The sequence below is a fragment of the Podarcis bocagei genome, assembly GCF_964188305.1.
Source record: "Podarcis bocagei genome assembly, chromosome: 4".
Classification (NCBI taxonomy): Eukaryota; Metazoa; Chordata; class Lepidosauria; order Squamata; family Lacertidae; genus Podarcis; species Podarcis bocagei.
This window is the reverse complement of record NC_138128.1, coordinates 101,204,976-101,223,062: the sequence shown is the minus strand read 5'-3', so window position 1 is coordinate 101,223,062 and position 18,087 is coordinate 101,204,976. Positions and strand designations below refer to the sequence as shown.

Here is an 18,087-nt window from a genome sequence, read left to right as displayed (position 1 = left end):
TAATTCATGCATAGGTACATTTTTATGAGACAAGCATAAAGCTCTCCAACTTGGTGTCAGGTACTGGAGCACGGATTTGCAGTTTCCACTAACCAATACTGCAGGGTGCAAAGGAAAAAAATAAAGTCCTTCTATTTTTAAATCAAACCCCAAAACTGGTTTTTGGAACTCTCACCTAGTCACAAGGAAGTACCTTTGGAAAAGTCTGCCTGCCTGCCTGCCTGCCTGCCTTAACTAGCTACTGGTGCAGCATTTTTTCTTGCTCTAAGCTGGTATATTTTAATTTTAAAATGTTAAAGTGATATGGCATTAATTTGTGCAAATTTATTTGAAAGCTTTTAGGGTGATAAATCTAAAACAAATGCAGAGGTAACAACTGTCCAATCGTTCAAATTACTCAGTCATAAACAACACATACGCAAAGCTCCATTAAAAGGATTATAGGGAGTTGTTCTTAAAGGGCTGGCGAAAGCCATGGAGGACAGAGCGATCAGAGCGATCAGAAGCTCCTGGGCCTGATGGCTCTGTTCTGCCTCTGCTCTTGGAGGCCTTCCTTCCAAGGCTGGGAATCCCAAGCTTCCCGGCTTCCCGCAGGCATCTCATTGGTTCCTGTGAAAACAGAAAGCTGGACTGGATGGACCTTTGGCCTGATCCTGCAGGGGTCTTGTAATGTTTGCACAGGATTTTGAAAAACAACACCACTGAGTCAGCCAGTAGGTGTCTCTGCATGCATATCAAGTGGGTGGTTTTGTAACTGCTCTGTTTCTGTAATAAATGTGCTTCTGTAGCAGCAGTGAATCTGAGTATCTTGCTGCTGCACCTTGAGCAGCAATCTGACGTGCAGACATTTAATAGGGGAAGGTTTTCCTGGCATAGGGATAAAGTGACCGGGGAAACTTTATCCTCATCATTTCTGCATTACAAGCTGCTGCTTAAGGGTACAGGACTGAAAAAGGTGACATCCATAGCCCAAAGAAGGGAATCAGTGGGAGTGGAGGAAGATGAGGCTTCTACAGTTTGCAGTCTTGTATTGCAAGTCTTGGATTGCAGAATGCTTTGCAGTTCCCCAGAAGTCCCAAACAGACAGAAAACATTGATTGCATTCAGCCTGTTGAGTTACCAGTTGTGCAATCAGGAGTAGCATTCAGACACTCCAAGTGTCCCTATTTTCCAGAGACAGTCCCAGATTTATGGAAGCCATCCCAGTTTCTGATCTGATTCTAGAATGTCCCGCTTTCCTTAGAATGTCCCTATTTTCATCAGCAAAATGTTGGGGGGTCTGGAGCCCTGAGGCAGCGCTACAGGCAGCGCTGTATAGGGAAGCTTTTTAATGTTTCATGTTTTATTATGTTTTTATGTATGTGGGAAGTTATCCAGAGTTGCTGGGGCAACCCCGTCAGATGGGTGGGGTATAAATAGTATAATAAGAATAGAAAAATACGTCCCTATTTTCATTGGAGAAATGTTGGAGGGCATGCCTTCAAAAATATTCTTGGCTTCTTATGCTGGAGCTGTGAGTGCTGCACGGCCTGCTTCACATACCTTAAGCCAGCTTGCTGTGAGATACACTGATATATTTATTTAATTTCATAAGATATATACACTGCTTGATTGAAAAAATACCTCAGAGTGGTTTACAAAAGATAAATATTCTGATTTGGGATACTCCTCCATATGAAATTAGGCTCTAGGCCATCTTCCTGAGATTTTTAGTTATGGCATAATGGAAATTCTAAATGTGAACCCTACATGCAGTCTAAAGTGGTACAGATTAGACAGGGCGTAATAGTAAGTAAGGGATGCGGGTGGCGCTGTGGTCTAAACCAGAGCCTAGGACTTGCCAATCAGAAATTCGGCGATTCAAATCCCTGTGACGGGGTGAGCTCCCGTCGCTCGGTCCCAGCTCCTGCCAACCTAGCAGTTCGAAAGCACGTCAAAGTGCAAGTAGATAAATAGGTACCGCTCTGGCGGTAAACGGCGTTTCCGTGTGTGGCTCTGGTTCGCCAGAAGCGGCTTAGTCCTGCTGGCCACATGACCCGGAAGCTGTCTGTGGATAAACGCCGGTTCCCTTGGCCAGTAAAGTGAGATGAGCGCCGCAACTGTGACTGGACTTAATGGTCAGGGTTCCCTTTACCTTTAATAGTAAGTGGATGTGCATGCTACTACTATTTTATTTTATTTCTTACCTACGCTTCACTGTAAGCTCCCAGGGTAAAGAAGCGCTACTTCTTTTAACATATATGCATACTTGTACATAACCTTTTCTACACGTGACCTGGCCATTACTTTGTACCAAAACAAATGAGTTATTTAAGAAAGTCGGGCAAAAATAGCTGCAAAGAAAATTGCTTAAAGGAATTTGATCTACAAACACTTACTTTAAAAAGTGGTGAAAAACCCTCACAGGTATGGTGGATCTATCTCCCTTGTTAGTGAAGTTTAACCCAGGCATTGAAAACCAACTCTGTTCCTGCATGGGGTGGGGCCAATAGTGATATAATTTATTCCTATTGCTGGGGCCACATTCCATTGGGTAGAAAGTGGCCAGGCCCCAAGTGTGTGGAACCAAACCCCCGCAGGCAAAGACACCTTCTCTCTCACACACTGCTTCTGTGTTGCACCTGAAAAAGCACACAGCACAGAAAGCCGGTGAGATGGCCAAGAATAGAGGGCTCTCTTCCCCACTGGCCAGATATATTGTGCTGCTGGAGCAGTGCTCTCTCTGTCCCGGTCTTGCAAGCTTGATTGGCATCCGTACCTACAGAGGAAGCCTCTTCCACCTCTTTGCAACCAGTGGGCTGACCGAGCAGGGATCAGGTGCCCGTCTTTGCCAGCCTGACTGGCCTGACGAAGCAGAGCACTTTCTCCTTACTTTGCCAGCACCTTTGGCTTCCATACTGGCAGAGAAAGTGTTTTCACTCTTGCAGAAGCCAGTTATGGAATCAGACTGTGCTGCTGAAGCAGAGATAGCACGCTCTCCTTTGTTGGCAATCACAGGACACTACGAAAAGCAGGGAGTGATGCCAGTTAGGGCCACGGCCTGGGGAAAGAGTCCAGCAGGCCATACTGAGCCAGCTGTCATGTCACATCTGGCCTGTGGACAGGAGGTACGCATCTCTGTGTGACAATGTTGAGCATGGGTAGGCAAACTAAGGCGCGGGGGCCGGATTCAGCCCAATTGCCTTCTAAATCCAGCCCGTGGATGGTCTGGGGATTAGCGTGTTTTTACATGAGTAGGTGTGCTTCTATTTAAAATGCATCTCTGGGTTATTTGTGGGACATAGGAATTCGTTCAGATTTCCCCCCCAAAATATAGTCCGGCCCCCCACAAGGTCTGAGGGACACTGGACCAGCCCCCTGCTGAAGAAGTTTGCTGACCCCTGATGTTGACAGTATGGGATAGAATTTGAGGGACTCAGGTGTGCCTTATTAACAAAAAGTAGCATCAATATTAGGGGGACGCGGGTGGCGCTGTGGGTAAAACCTCAGCGCCTAGGACTTGCCGATCACATGGTCGGCGGTTCGAATCCCCGTGGCAGGGTGCGCTCCCGTCGTTCGGTCCCAGCGCCTGCCAACCTAGCAGTTCGAAAGCACCCCCGGGTGCAAGTAGATAAATAGGGACCGCTTATTAGCGGGAAGGTAAACGGCGTTCCGTGTGCTGCGCTTGCTCGCCAGATGCAGCTTCGTCACGCTGGCCACGTGACCCGGAAGTGTCTCCGGACAGCGCTGGCTCCCGGCCTATAGAGTGAGATGAGCGCACAACCCTAGAGTCTGGCAAGACTGGCCCGTACGGGCAGGGGTACCTTTACCTTTACGCATCAATATTGTAGATGAGGTGACAACTGCTTTGTGTGAGAATTGTTCTAGCTAAGGGATAACCAAAGCTAGGTATTGTTGTTTCAAGGTGTTGATTTTAAATACAGCATGTGTTACTCATTCTTCCGAGTGTTCATTACAGATGGGTACTAATAGATCAGCTGTTGTAAACTTTCAGCTGATTCAGAAAAAAATGGGTTTTTATATTCAACTCCTTTCCCACAGGCTCATTAGGGCGGTAGATTTACAGCTGTTCTACGGATTATGCAGAATGGAGTAGAATTCTGGACTGCAAATAGGGGGTTTGCTTTTCTTATGCATCCTTACATAAAACAGTCCCTGCATGTAGCCATCTAACCTATTGGGGGAGAAATGTTTAACATATCTCTGCCAAGTTTTCAGCATGTTGGGAGTTTGTGTATGTGCTTTATATACAGCTACATTCAGAAATGTGTTCCCTGCAGTTTGAAGTAGAACATCCCAGAATTCTACCACTCTGGTCTATCACCTCATTTTGTGCAATGTTTATGAAAGCTCTTTGCTTCCATTCATCCATTCTCTTCAAATAGAATCCTCCTGTTTGAAATTCTGAGCGAGTCTTCAGAACAGTCAGCTGGTGGAAGAGGGGAGCATCATGGACTGACTTGTTCTGTGTCCGCAAAGAAGTGAAAGGAGCCTCCCCACATTTCTCACTGCGAAGATGCCACTCAGCTTACTTGCAGTGCCAGCCTAGGCATGTCTTCTCAGAAACAAGCCCAGCTGAGTTCATTGGGGCTTACTTCCAGTGGTTAAGATTGTTGCCTGCTCAGATAGCAGTGAATTTCCCCTGCCTAGTCACAAGAGAAATCTACCAGAGTAAAGGAGGTTTTCCAAAAAATAGCATATGAGCATGAGTTTGGTGGGCCAACATTCAGAACTTATGTCGCCCCATGTTTTGCCAGTTAAAATATAGGCTAGCCTTCAAAATCTGCATTTAAAAATGAGCACAAACTGTATCAGAGAATGCTGCCATTGCTCTGGTTATGCACTGGTATCACCTGTTTGGAACCCTCCAACACAGACCGTGATGGAAAATGTTTATTTATTTGTATTTATTGAGAAAGCTTTTACACTCACTTTTCTCACAGAGACTCAAAGTGCTTTTCAATAAATAATGCATCATAATGCAAATAAGATATTTCTGCTGTAAATGAATACTTTGAAATTCCACATATTCTCCTGCTGATGTTTGATGTCTCTTCTTAATGCATTTCTTCTTTCAGAGACTCTGCTGCTGGTTTCATTTGCTGCTATTTGAATGCCTACAGGGAATCCAAATTCCAATCCTGACAATTTTATCTGAATACTCTGTGGCTGATTGTCAGAAACAACCGAGAGAAACTTTGTTGCTGATACTTAATGCTCCAAGATAGCAGGATCACAATAAATGTTGTTTTCTAATGCTTGGCAAAGACTGGAGGGAGATACTTACAAGGAATCTGTTGGTTAAAAGGGGAGTTCTTCTAGCAAGGCAGGGGTGGGTGGTGGTGGATGGCCAGCGCCAAGCAGTTTGTTTGTCCCTCCATCTGGGAAACCCACCAAGCTGAACACAAGCCATCCTTTGTGGCCTGCCAAAGGCTTTGCAACTCCCCTATTTTTGTAGTCTCTGACAGACATAAAAATGAGGTTTGTCAAGATCCTGTTCTGCCATGATGGTGGATTATGTGTGCTTTGATAGGTCACAGGTTGTGCTTCCTTCATTGTGCCCTGGTGGGAAGGAAAGGCAAAGAGGTAGCTCCATTGGCTGGATGAGAGCCATTAAAATGTTTCCCATTGTAGGCTTGATCAACCTATGACCCACCAAGACAATTCCAGCAACACAGCAAAGTATTGCGGTTTGACTGATGTTTAACAGCATTCTCTTGCAAACAGGAAAAACAGTAAGTTCAGTTGCCACACATAATGGGTGATCTGTATGCTGCTTGGTGGGTCCGAAGCTGGGCAGGCCTGGATAAAATCTTGCACCTTTAATAAACTGTAATAATAGATACCAGATTTGATGGTGGGCAATGGGCCATTCTCTCTCCCCCCCCTTCTCACCTCCCAACCAGTTAAATAACTTGCTATATGGTTACTAAAGCTCTTCCCAAGCTTTCCATTAGAGACAGGCAAAACTTCCAGGAACTGATCCAGATTTCACACCTGGTAAATCGACAAGCCTCAAAGGAGGTTGTGAGGCAAGTACCTTTTCCCTCACAGACTATTAGAAATGAATTTGAGTGCTGCTTGCAAACCTGTGGCATTCCCACCCGCCACCCTCCCACTTTCTGCAAACACCATTTGGCAAACTCAGTTACTAGTATTTACATATGTAGGTTTATGCGCAGATGTGAAGCTGATAACAAGCAGCTATTCCATTTCTGTAAAACATGGCTTGTAGGCTTATGTACCTGAGGACATGCATTCACTAAGTTAGTTTCAGAAACAAAAGATCCCTTATGGCTCCTGTAAAAACACACCACAAGGGTCTGGTAGGACCTGAATCACCTGTGCTTAAAGTGTGGCTGCCTGTGGTCATCAGCATTGAAAGAGATGACATCATGGGCTGCTTCACAGGGTGAAATGAGAGGAGCCTTATTTTTCCAACCTCAGTAAGAGGGAGCAAAAGAGGACTGCAGCTCGTGCACAGCTCAGGTGGGGAAGAAACATAAGCTGAGGTCTCTCTGTTCCTGCAACTGCAGCATTGGGTGCACATCGATGGAGAGCTGAGAGACGCAGGACGGGTAGACATGCCTTTTCCAAACTTGTTAGTGTACTTTTGACAGTAAAGAGTTAAATCCCCACACTGGACATTCCTTGCCTGACGACTTAGTGACACCCACTGTAGCTGTTTGTAAGCCAAGTGGCGGTCTTGCAAACATGCTGAATAGGAGGGTCAAAGTGTTACTCTTCAGAACATAACAATTTTACTCCACTCAATTGACACTTAAGGCAAATTTTTTACAGCCCAAAACATTTTATTGAACTTATGAGATAAATCAGAACTTTTTCTAAAATATGAATTAATTGAATTGGCATACAATTATATAAACTCTAAATATAAAATCCCAAATAATACTATTTTCACATATAGGTTTACTCTGGAGATGACCATAACATCTTCTCTAATTTATACTGTCCCATTTCATAGATTGAAGCTGGCTTAAAAGTCATATTGTCCTTGGGAACTGCATTTTTAGGCGGGGGTAGTGGTTCTCCAAGACAGAATTCCCAGCATAATCATACAGTTCTCAAGATACTTTGGGAGGACTGTTGCATGGATTGTCTACTTGAAAGTGAAATGGGTTTTCTGGGCAAGCTGCAAAGCTGCTCCTCAGGGAAGGCAGTAGGTTGTATAGTTATCTCCTGATTGGGGCAAAATCACTACCCTGAAACCACACAACCTACTACCTCATCCTGCCAGAGCACTGGGTGGCGTTGATAGAACATAGCTACTTCTTGGCTTTTGCTTCCACAATTAAGAGAGAGAGTCTTGCATGTGGTGATGAATAAATGTATTTGGAGTGAAAGGCAAGGCCGCCATTTCCACTGGGTGACAACCAGGGGTTGCTGTTCACGAAATCCAACAGAGCCAAAGAGGGGATGCTGGTGCTCATTCCACTAGGCTAGACCTGTATTTAGTGCTGCTGGCCATTCTCCAGGTGTTGCAGTACGGCCCTGGCATCATGCTCTCCTTCCTATGTCCACCAGCCCTTTCCCCACCTCCTAGTCACTCCTCAGGATTAGCAGCAGCCTTGCAATGCCTTCTGCTTCCACTCATGAGTCACCACTCCAGGTCTATTGTGTGGGATTTTCCTACCATGTGGTCTTGGTCCATACTTTACCTCTGCTGCCACATTGTAGCACCCTCTGATAATAACCAAATGGGCCCTCTCCTCTTCTTCACTGCCACCTGCCAAATGGGTCTATTCCTGTCTCAAGTGGAAACCTTTAGTGGCCAAGTAGTGCTGTAATTTACATTTGGAGGATATTGCGATCTGTGCAAACTTCCTATGGAACTACTGTACTGAAGAAAGATGCTCTCTTCCACAAGAGTTATTTTTTTTGCAAAACATTTTAAAGAAGACCATACTGTTTGGTTAGCCAAAATGTGTACTTTAAGGTTCCGCTCTCCTGTCCCATACATTCAGTATGCATCAGTAACAGATGTTGTTTCCTGATACGGTGATGGAACGTCCTGTGCCGCTATCACAGCCACTTCAGGAAAGACAGTAGATTGTATAGTTATCTGACAGGCAGGGTATAACCCTAAAACTATACAACCTACTACCTCACCCCAAAGGACAGTCTCACTCTGATGCAGACGAGGTCCAACAAATCCCTGGGTTGAATCATAGTAACCTGCAAGACAAAAAAGATCTGTAGAGGGGGGGGGGGAATTAATGGTGTTGCTAATCAGTGCATTACTAGTTTAGACACAATACAATCTTTTAGGAATATTCTACAAATTCCACATTTATAACAATCATATTTTAGCTTTTACTGTTGTTAGTAATCCAGGTAGTCCATCTTTGTCATTTATAACATGACATTTAACTTAAAGTATGTATGTATGACTAACACGGGTTAATATCCTGCATTCTATGCACAGGGCATGGAGCTGTTGGGGTCTGGCCAGGCACCACCAGGCTTGGTCAGTGGGTGTTGCTCACCTACTGGAGGCTACACAAAGCCCATTCTTCATAATATCTCAGCCAGGGGGCCTGATAATTTTCTGAGCACTGTGATGCCCCAACTGAGATGGCATCCCACACAAGTCCCCCTGAATTTATTTTACTAATTCATACAGAAGCAAGCTTTAAAGACTATGTTCAGCATCTGAAAGAGATGCCAGAACCATACTGGGCCAAAGCGAATGCATACATTAAAGCTCCATTTTGTCTACCTCTATCTTCCCATTTTGGCATCTGCTCTGGAAGATCTCAGGCCAGTCTTTCCATGTACTGCTACTTGATGCCCTTTAACTGGAGATAGCACAGGCTGAATCGGGGTCCTTCTGTGTGCAAAGCTTGTGCTCTACTGCTTAATAAAGGCATCTTCAATGCAACCATCAAGGCATGCTACTGTGCCAACACAATTCATCAAAGAAAAGGTGTCAAAAGATCCCATCTTTCTTTATGACCAATGCAGTGATTGCTCTAATGATTCATTAATTCCCAGATGTGTATGGTATTTATCTGTTGCATTTAGATTCCCCCCTTCCTCCAGGAAGCTCAAGGTGTACATAGTTTTCAGCTCTCATTTTATCTCCACAACAATTATGTGAAGCAGTTAGATTGCGAAAATGTGGGTGGCCCAAAGTTACCCTGTGAGCTTCATGGCCAAAAGGCGCTTTGATTTTTTGGCCTTCCCAGTCCTAGTTCAACTCTCTAACCACTACACCACCCTGACTCCATGTCAGCCTGACCTAATCTGTAAGGGCCAAACCCTCTAAAAACATGAAGAACCATTTGTGTGGCATTATGCAAGGCAGAATTACATGTTATCAGAAACTCTGGGCTAGATAAAAAACAACAGTCCTCTGCCAAATTCCATCCCAGAGCTTAGAAACACTGGGACAGGCAATATGATGCCCTCCAGATGTTGCTGGAGTCAAAATTCCTTCAGGTCCAGGGACAGGGATGATGGAAAGAGTCCAACAACATTGCAAGACAGAGTACGGGCTACCCCAATATGAAATCATGAAATACGATTTACTAGTATCCTGAGAAACTTTATGTGGAGCATTTCACTGCCACTGCTGGCAGGCGCCAATGATGCCAGGGTTAGGACAGGGAAAGTCTCAAGGACATGTTATTGTTGGATACATGGGTCTTGACATGGGGTTGCCACTCTCACATTTTTTGATAATGTGTACTGTCACCCACAGGTGTGTGTGTATGTCTCATCTGCTGACCTCAGCTGATCTGATAATTTGGGGTTTAATGTGCTGTTTTGATGTACTGATATTACCCGGACTGACCCAGACATACAACAGTCTTTAGAAGAATAAACTCAACAATAATTAACATGTCTGTTATCTGTTCAGCAGAATAATGTACAATGTTTAGAAAGATCAGTGTTTAAAGCAAGAATGTACTAAAGTTGCAGGAGATTCACATGGGCATGCAGAAAATACTTTTTTTTTTTTGGTAAAAAAACCCCAAACCTCAGTCTTTAAGAGCTGCACTTAATTGCTCCACAGGTGAGTCATAAGCTCCATCATAAATATTAACTACAAACTGTTAGTCTTACACATGATTGTCCTGTGGTTGTCAACAATAAAAAGGTTTGGTTACATTAATGCTTAATGTGCCTGTTATGAAATGTTTTTGCTCAAGGGTGAAAACCAATTACTTTTGGGATTTTATAAGTGCTTGTAAATTTATTTTAACTGGTTAAAATGTTGCTTAATAAACCAAAGCGGCATGTACAGAGTCCATCAGAGATCTATTCCAAAGTAGGAAAGCTGATACTCTTCCCCCACCTCCATTCCCAGCGGTTTCAGTGCTGAGTGAACAACGCCCTTGCACTTTGGGAGAGGGGGACTGGTGGTAATAAACACCTCAACAGTCTCTCCTCAAAAGGCACCAAGCCAGTTATTTTTGTTATGTAATAGGAAAAATGACAGTTTTAAGGTAGGAGAGATATACAGCCCCAAAGGATAACAACTGCCAGGATCAGAAGCTTCATAAAAAATTATAATTATATGGCCATAAACAGGGCTGTCAACCTTTCATTTTAAAAAAATCACCAGCCAATGGCAGCTTCCAGCCTGCTGGGGGGGGGGGGCAGCGGCATTGGGAATTTCCTTCCCCCATCAAGACTGCTGCACCTGTGTGTGTGTGTGTGTGTGTTTGAATTCTCCCTCCCCAGCCCTCCCATGGCTACTATTTAAATTTCTTATACCAGGCATATTAAATACATACATGCATGCATCTCATGAGTTATAGTGCCAATGTTAAAACCTCTTACACTGTAATATGCAAAAGTAAGTCTAGTGTCATCTTGGTTAATTTTAGAAGGGATCAAGGGTAATGGTATTTGCCTGGCCATCATCAACAACCACCTGGAGTGGGAACCCATCATGTGGTAGGTATCCTGTCCAAATGCGTCTTGACAAACTCCTCCAAGTAAGCTGGCACCAGACGAGTGGCTCTTGGGCTTGCCGATCAGGTGGTCGGCAGTTCGAATCCCTGCGACGGGGGGAGCTCCCGTTGCTCAGTCCCAGCTCCTGTCAACCTAGCAGTTCGAAATCATGCAAAAAAGTGCAAGTAGATTAATAGGTACTGCTCCGGCAGGAAAGTAAACAGTATTTGCGTGTGCTGCTCTGGTTTCGGTGTTCCGTTGCACCAGAAGCGGCTTTAGTCATGCTGGCCACATGACCCGGAAAGCTGTCTGCGAACAAACGCCGGCTCCCTCAGCCTGTAAAGCGAGATGAGCGCTGCAACCCCAGAGTCGACTGCGAATGGACTTAACTGTCAGGGGTCCTTTACCTTTACAACATAGTGGTTACCTGCAGTGGATGGGACCCAAGCAGTATCACCCTACACTTGGGTGAGTATGTCCAGGGGAAGTCAACTGGTAGCAGCAGTTTGGGGTGGGTTGGGGCCTAAGGGTGGCAGGAGTTATAGCAAATCTTGGCAAAACTTCAAATCAGTGTTGGGGGCAGAGGGACTACTAAAGTCTGATACAAACCCTGATGTCTTCAATCTCTTCCACCTTCCCTTGCCTGTAAGAAGGGGCCTTTCATAGTTCTGAACAAGTAGAGCCAGGCTGCTTTGGTCTGGCTCTGTGAGGTCAAGACAGGATTCAGAGAGGCTAGTTGAGTTTACAGTCTGAAAGCCAGGCCCACAGAGAAGACCCTCTATCCTTTTTCTCATACGGAATAATTCCTTATATCCAGTCTATTGAAGCAGATTGTTTCAAAATAAAATGGGACAGGATTTAAATGGGGAGCAATCCAGCCGAAGATAAGAGCTTTTAATTCCCACCAATTTCTCTCTCTCTGTGTATGCATGTACAAATGTGTCTGAGCGAGAGTTAAAGTACATGCTCAGCTCTGGAACTGAAATCAGTGAAAACGATTTCAGTGAAACCAGAAGTACTTGACTGTGGCTGGATTGGGGCCTTATAATTTTTCCAGGACCCTCTTACCTGTGCTCCTCCGTGGGTTTGCTGTGTTAGTGCCAATGGGCTTTCTGCCCACCGCCGCATGGTGCTGAAATGTGACATGTGCAGCTGAGGGAGGCAGTGGCAGCAGCAGCATGGCGGAACCAGTTTCCATGATCTCAACAGGAGGCTGTGATGGCTACCAGATGGTCTGAGTTCCAAAAGCGGTACCAAGCCAATTTTTGGGATGGATAAGAAACCTCAGGGGAGAAGAGAAAGAAAGAGAGAGAGATGGGAAATGTATTGAGGAAGAAAAACAATCACCTTAAATAACAATTCAAAGAAAGGCTTTGTGTACATTACCTGACAAGAAAAACAAGGGACCAAGCAGAGCGAGGATTAAGAAAAGGTTTCAGACAATTTTGTAGAAGTCACACACCTTTTGGATATCCAGTTGGCCATGAATGAAACCGGGCCAAGGATTATGAAAGAGTTAGAGAAACCATTTAAATTATTTATCTAGCCCAATGCATAAAACTCATAAGAAAGCCACACTCTGTACAGTGGGAACTGCCCCCTAGCAAGGACTGCTGCCTTCAAGTTGCTAATTATATAAGTTGCTATTTCCAAATCTATCAAGTTTTCACCACACAACAGTTTTAAAATAACGCAACATCCTGGTAGTAAGAAGTAACATATAACAGGACCATAGTATTGAGCAAGATGGAATAAGGGATGCAAAACCTGGGTGTTGGGGCCTAGTGCAAATGTCTGAGTTCCAGCAACCTGGAGGCACAGAGCCTGCAAAGAGCACTTTGTGAGACAGGACTGTAACTCAACTGCAGTAGGGATGCTGCTTTCCAGTGATTTCCATTTTTTAAAAAAGCTATTCTGTTGCTATGAAATGGAGTATGTGTGTCTTTAACTCACAGTATAAAGCTTTTATGTAGTTAAACCTTCATTAATGGAGTGAAACAAAGGCTTCAAAGTGTCAGAAAGCAAGCAGATTGCTGCTGCCATGGCGCTCAACAGCATGCTATTCTCAGTGTCAATTATTCATGATGCTTTTGCTGAGGGCTCTAATCTTACATAAGTGAAAGTAGCAAGGGAACTGTTATGACGATCAGCTAAGAAAAGCACGGAAAAATGGAAACTCAACTCAGAACTGAAGGTGCACTTTACTGCGCTACTTTTTACAGGATTTCCTGTTCAGAAGCTGCCCCCACAGAAGTGACTAACTTCTCTTTAATTTCAGTCGTCTTGATGAGGGATGTGTGCACATAGTCCTGGTGATGGCACCAATCAACTGGCAAAGTAGAGGATGGTGATGGGAAGAAGACAATCCCAGCTCCAATCTCAAGCGCTGCTGCTGGTTTGCTAACCAGGGATGTGGCACACAGCCATGAAGATGGATTGGGTACCCGCCCCCAGTTACTAATAGAGAATATGCAGAATCAAAAAGAGCAGCTTCAAGAAAGAGGCCGTGACCCTCTTTGGTCTTCAGGAAGGGTCCTGGCCTTGAGGTCCCACATACTGCTCTATGAGGCCTGCAGGAGATATGGGCATAGCCTCCTCACCAGCAACCCTGCCTCATCTTCCTGAACTGCCTTTCAAAAGAAGGTCTCCAGTGCTCAGAGTTTCCAGTATTTCCGGCTACACAAGTCAACCCCCCCCCCTTAAAATCATGCCTTCTTGGATAATGTTTTTCAGCTTCTTAAAGTTCATTTTTGAACTATTACCCTTTGCTTTGTTTTTGATTGTGACTCCAAGTTCTTAAGCACCCACCCAGCTGGCATTGGAGAGGTGGATTCTCTGTGGCACCCACAGCCCTGCTGCTTCCAGCTGACTAGGGGAATCAGTGGGCTTTGGCTCCATCCGAGGCAGGGTCCTACTCTGCTGCTGGCTACAGGAAGTGGGAACGCAGCCTGTGGTGGCCTGTGCTCGGCAGCACTTTGAGTGGGCACATTTGGAGCCTCTGCAGCGCCTCAAGCCCCTCCCGCAAGGCAGTCCAGGGATTAGGACTGCTCTGCTCATAACTGGAAAGCCTCCTCCATTTTAATTTAGAGGGGGGAAACCCATAAATAGAATAAGCAGAAAAAGAAAAACTGCTACTGTTGTGTATACTGTTCTCCATCTATGCAGTTTTCTTTCCAACTATTTATACCCAATCACCGTATGCCAAACGTCATGGATGCCTTAGCTGCATTGCAGGGGAGAAGACACCCTTGGGTGCCCTTCCAACTCTAAGATTCTATGAAACTTTCTCTCTTCTAGTAACAATGATAGTGAGTGCATGTTTTTATATGAACATTTATATGTTTTAGAAAAAAAGGATGCAAACTTCTTAGAATGGGCTGCTCTCTCTGTATCTGCCTCTGTCTCACTTTGTCTGTAAAGCGCTATATACATTGTCCATGCTATATAAACAAACAAGCAACAGTAAAATGTTCATGCATTTCCCACCTACAGCATAAATATAGTCAGAAAATTAAGATTCTATGATGTCCAGCAGGAAATTACAGAAATGTTTAGAGTTGCTTTCACTGTTCACACTTGTGGCAGTATATATGTCTGTTTTTTTGTAGATAATGGAAAGGAGAATTATTATCATTGTTATAATTATTTATTAAATTTGCATACCGGCCTATACCTGTAGATCTCAGGGCAGTTTACAACATAAAATTATATTATACAAAGCACAAAATACTTAACAAAAACCAATATTCCCCCGCTTCCACAACACATGTAAAAGGGCATCAGATGATAATCACCCAAAGGTCTGGTTAAAGAGGAACATCTTCACCTGGTGCCTACAGGACATTTACTTTCACTTGGCTTTTACATTTATTTGAAATTGTCAGGATTTTCTGGAAATTCCCTCCTGGACTCCTGCGATTTGAAAACTTGTAGTATGCATAACAGTAATGCAGTATTAATATAGAACATTTCAAGCAAAGCAAACAAGTATAATTAGTCCTATGCCACAGTTGTTGAGGCAGAAGTAGAGTTAAAGCAGCTTGCCTTGGGCCAGCTAGAGAGTTCATAGCAGGGGGAGTCAAACTCTGGACTTCCCACCTAGCTCAGTCTTAGCCCATAAACTGCACGAAACCAACTAGTACAAAACTACTATGAGTAAAAACTTCTAGTCTAGAATATTAGTCCCGTAATAATTACAATAGTCAGAAATACCAGCACAATGACCACTAGGTGTCATAAAACAATCTTACAAACAAATGAGCAGCAATTAGCTGCTCAATGCACCAATGTGCTACATCAGCAAAAAAATGTTTTGACATGAAATCTGTTTAAACGTGTCCTGAGTCACGTGAATACACATGTACACACACACACTCTGACTCACAGTGTACTGGAGTAGCAGGCAAAGATCTGAAAACACCATCAAAAGTTTCTCTAGCCTACAACCATGTGCTCCCATACATGATTATGTGTACTAAAACCTGCTTTCCCTTCCATCCATGTTCAGGACACAACTGCTGGATTACACACCATATCAACATGCAATCTGAGCTGTCCAAGATCTACCCTAAATGCTAACTACAGTACCTTGAAGCTATAATAATAAAGCAATAATAATAGTTTTATTATTTCAACCCTGCCCTTCTAACTGGGTTGCCTCAGCCATTCTGTTGTTTTCAAAGGTCTCGGCATCTGCTACATCTGGAACTTCATATCAGTCCTGGGCAGCATGGACAATATCAGTCAGGGATGATGGAGTCCAATAACTTATGGAAGGCATTGCATTGGCTATCCCCATACTACACTTAAAAACTTTGATCAGAGGGGGCTCTTTTTTGAACCAAAATTTCAAGAGTATGTAGCTGAGAAGATCAATCAAATGGCTTGTCTCATCTCCAAAATACTGGGGTTGTCAAGTTTCTAATATATTGTATTATATTGTATTATACTGCTAGCACACAAAGAGTGCCTCAAAATCCCCAAACCAGTCAAAGATAGCCTCAAAGTAGAATCATACTGCCCAATCTCATTGATAAATCAAGACTACAAGATATTCACATCAATATTGGCTAACCGCATAAAATTTTCCTACACAAATTAGTAGCCCTGGACCAGGCTGGCTTTGTCCCTGGCCGCAACATAAAAGACCCCATTAGGAAATTACTGAACCTGATTAAACTTAGCAAAACAACCAAACTCCCACTGACAGTTATGTCCTTGGACATCCTCAAAGCATTTGATTGTCTGGAATGGAAATAACTAATAGCAGTATTAGCCAACATGACATTTGGCCCCAACCGCCTACAAACCCTCAAACAAATTTACTCCCAAGCCTCAGCAAAATGCAGAATTAACAATATGGACTCCAATACCATAGCAATCCAAAGAGGCATAAAACAAAGATGCTCACTGCCCGCCTTCCTGTTCATCCTGGCCCTGGAACCCCTTGCAATCTGACTCTGGGCAGCCCCAGATATCAAGGGTGTGGAAATAAAAGGCAAAACCCATAAACTAAGTGATGGTCATGACACCAGACCTCACAACCACAGCAATCACTCTTCACAATGGTGTCAGCCCCACAGGTGAACTTTGCAAAATCTGAGGCTATATGTTTCAACACCCTCCCTCATATCCAAAAAGAATTCACCCACATCATAAAAATAAAGCTCTGCTGTACCATATTCAGATACTCAGGGGTACAAATAACCAGAAACCTCAACAAACTATACCTCCACAACTACAATCCCCTGTGGCAAGAAATTAATAAATACCTGAAGTCCAACTTCACCCCCTCAGACTAAATAGTCATGATCAAAATGATCACCATCCCAAAATTAACCTACCTATTCCAAACCCTTTCAATTTGGATTTCCCCAACCCAACTCTGCTAATGGCAGAAAAAACTGCCAGGAATAAGCTCCAAATACCTGCACCTTCCCTCCTCAGAAGAAGGATGGGGGAATTCCCAATATAGGACTATACTACATTGCCAACCAAATGTGCCACATAATCCCATACATCCTAGAAGACGAAAGGAAACAGGGAGACAGACACAATCAAAAATACCCTCACCACACCATACCAACTCCTCTAAAACAAACTAAGGAAAATCCCCACAACACTAAAAGGTTCACACAGACCATGCCTAAAGCATGGAAGGAAAAAGGTGGAAAACTGTTCCAACCCCATCCCCATTAACCCTCCTGGACCACCACCCACTATTCGATCCTGCAGCCCCAAACTTCCAGATGAAAACTTGGCAAGCCAAAGGTTTGTATCGCCACAGACTTCTACAAAAATAATAAACCCATACCAACACAATAAATACAAGACAAACTAGGGGACAACCAAATGTCCTGCATGCCTTCTTCAACAACCCAGCAGTAAAAACAGCAGCCACTAGGCCCTTGAAAACCTTCTGCTGACAGCAGAGGGACATGGCAAGGGGACTGTATCTACAATATAAAAAGCGCTGCTCCAGAATCCCACAAATCCCCTCAACTCAATCAAAAAACAATGACTGTGGTCTAAACCTCCCTTTATATCCATCTCAGCCAAAAGAAGGGAACTCACCTTGAAACTTATCTAACCTAACACCATATATGTTGGCGTTGATAACACTCAGGAACATCAAAAACATGCTGAAGAGGCACATGCATCCACTTGTGGTGGGATTGCCCCCAAATGCAACCCTTTTGGACATCAGTCCTGTAAGAAGTATGCAAAATAACTAAACAGGTATTAGAAGCCACCTCAGAACGAGCTCTATTGAATATTTTCCAAGACAATAACACACACTCACACCACAAAGAGCTTATAACCTATGTACTCCCAGCAGCCAGGAGCATCATAGCTAGACACAGGAGTGAACATGAACCACTGGTACCAAATAGTATGGGAAACAGCTTAGTAGAAAAGCTAACCAACAAACTGAAACTAACACAGGAGTAAAAAAAAGAGAGAGGATGACTTCACCCTGGTGTGGCTCCCCTTTCTTACACACACAGCCCAACAGGACAACAAGAAGAACCCACTGACAGCATATGAATCGATATGGCTAACTTGACCCAACTAGCCCACCCCACCGGCAAACAGAACTCACTGCAGTCAACTATAGACAACTAACCATCCCCTGGGCATCCTAATCTCTCAATGCCAATGAAA

General features: G+C 43.9%; 1 protein-coding gene across 5 annotated transcripts in view; it reads right to left on the bottom strand.

Annotated features, from left to right (window-relative positions):
• Positions 1–6,791: 6,791 nt before the first annotated feature.
• Positions 6,792–18,087, bottom strand: part of LOC308585415 (uncharacterized protein) — a 212,077-nt gene continuing 200,781 nt past the window's right edge. For 4 of the 5 annotated variants that reach the window (XR_014007368.1, XR_014007370.1, XR_014007371.1 and 1 more), the window contains 2 exons: positions 11,992–12,206; positions 6,792–11,076 (listed from right to left, as the gene is read on the bottom strand). The gene's annotated coding sequence lies outside the window, so the exon portion shown is untranslated. The remainder of the gene's footprint in view (positions 11,077–11,991; positions 12,207–18,087) is intronic. The other variant, XR_014007373.1, reaches the window with a different exon arrangement.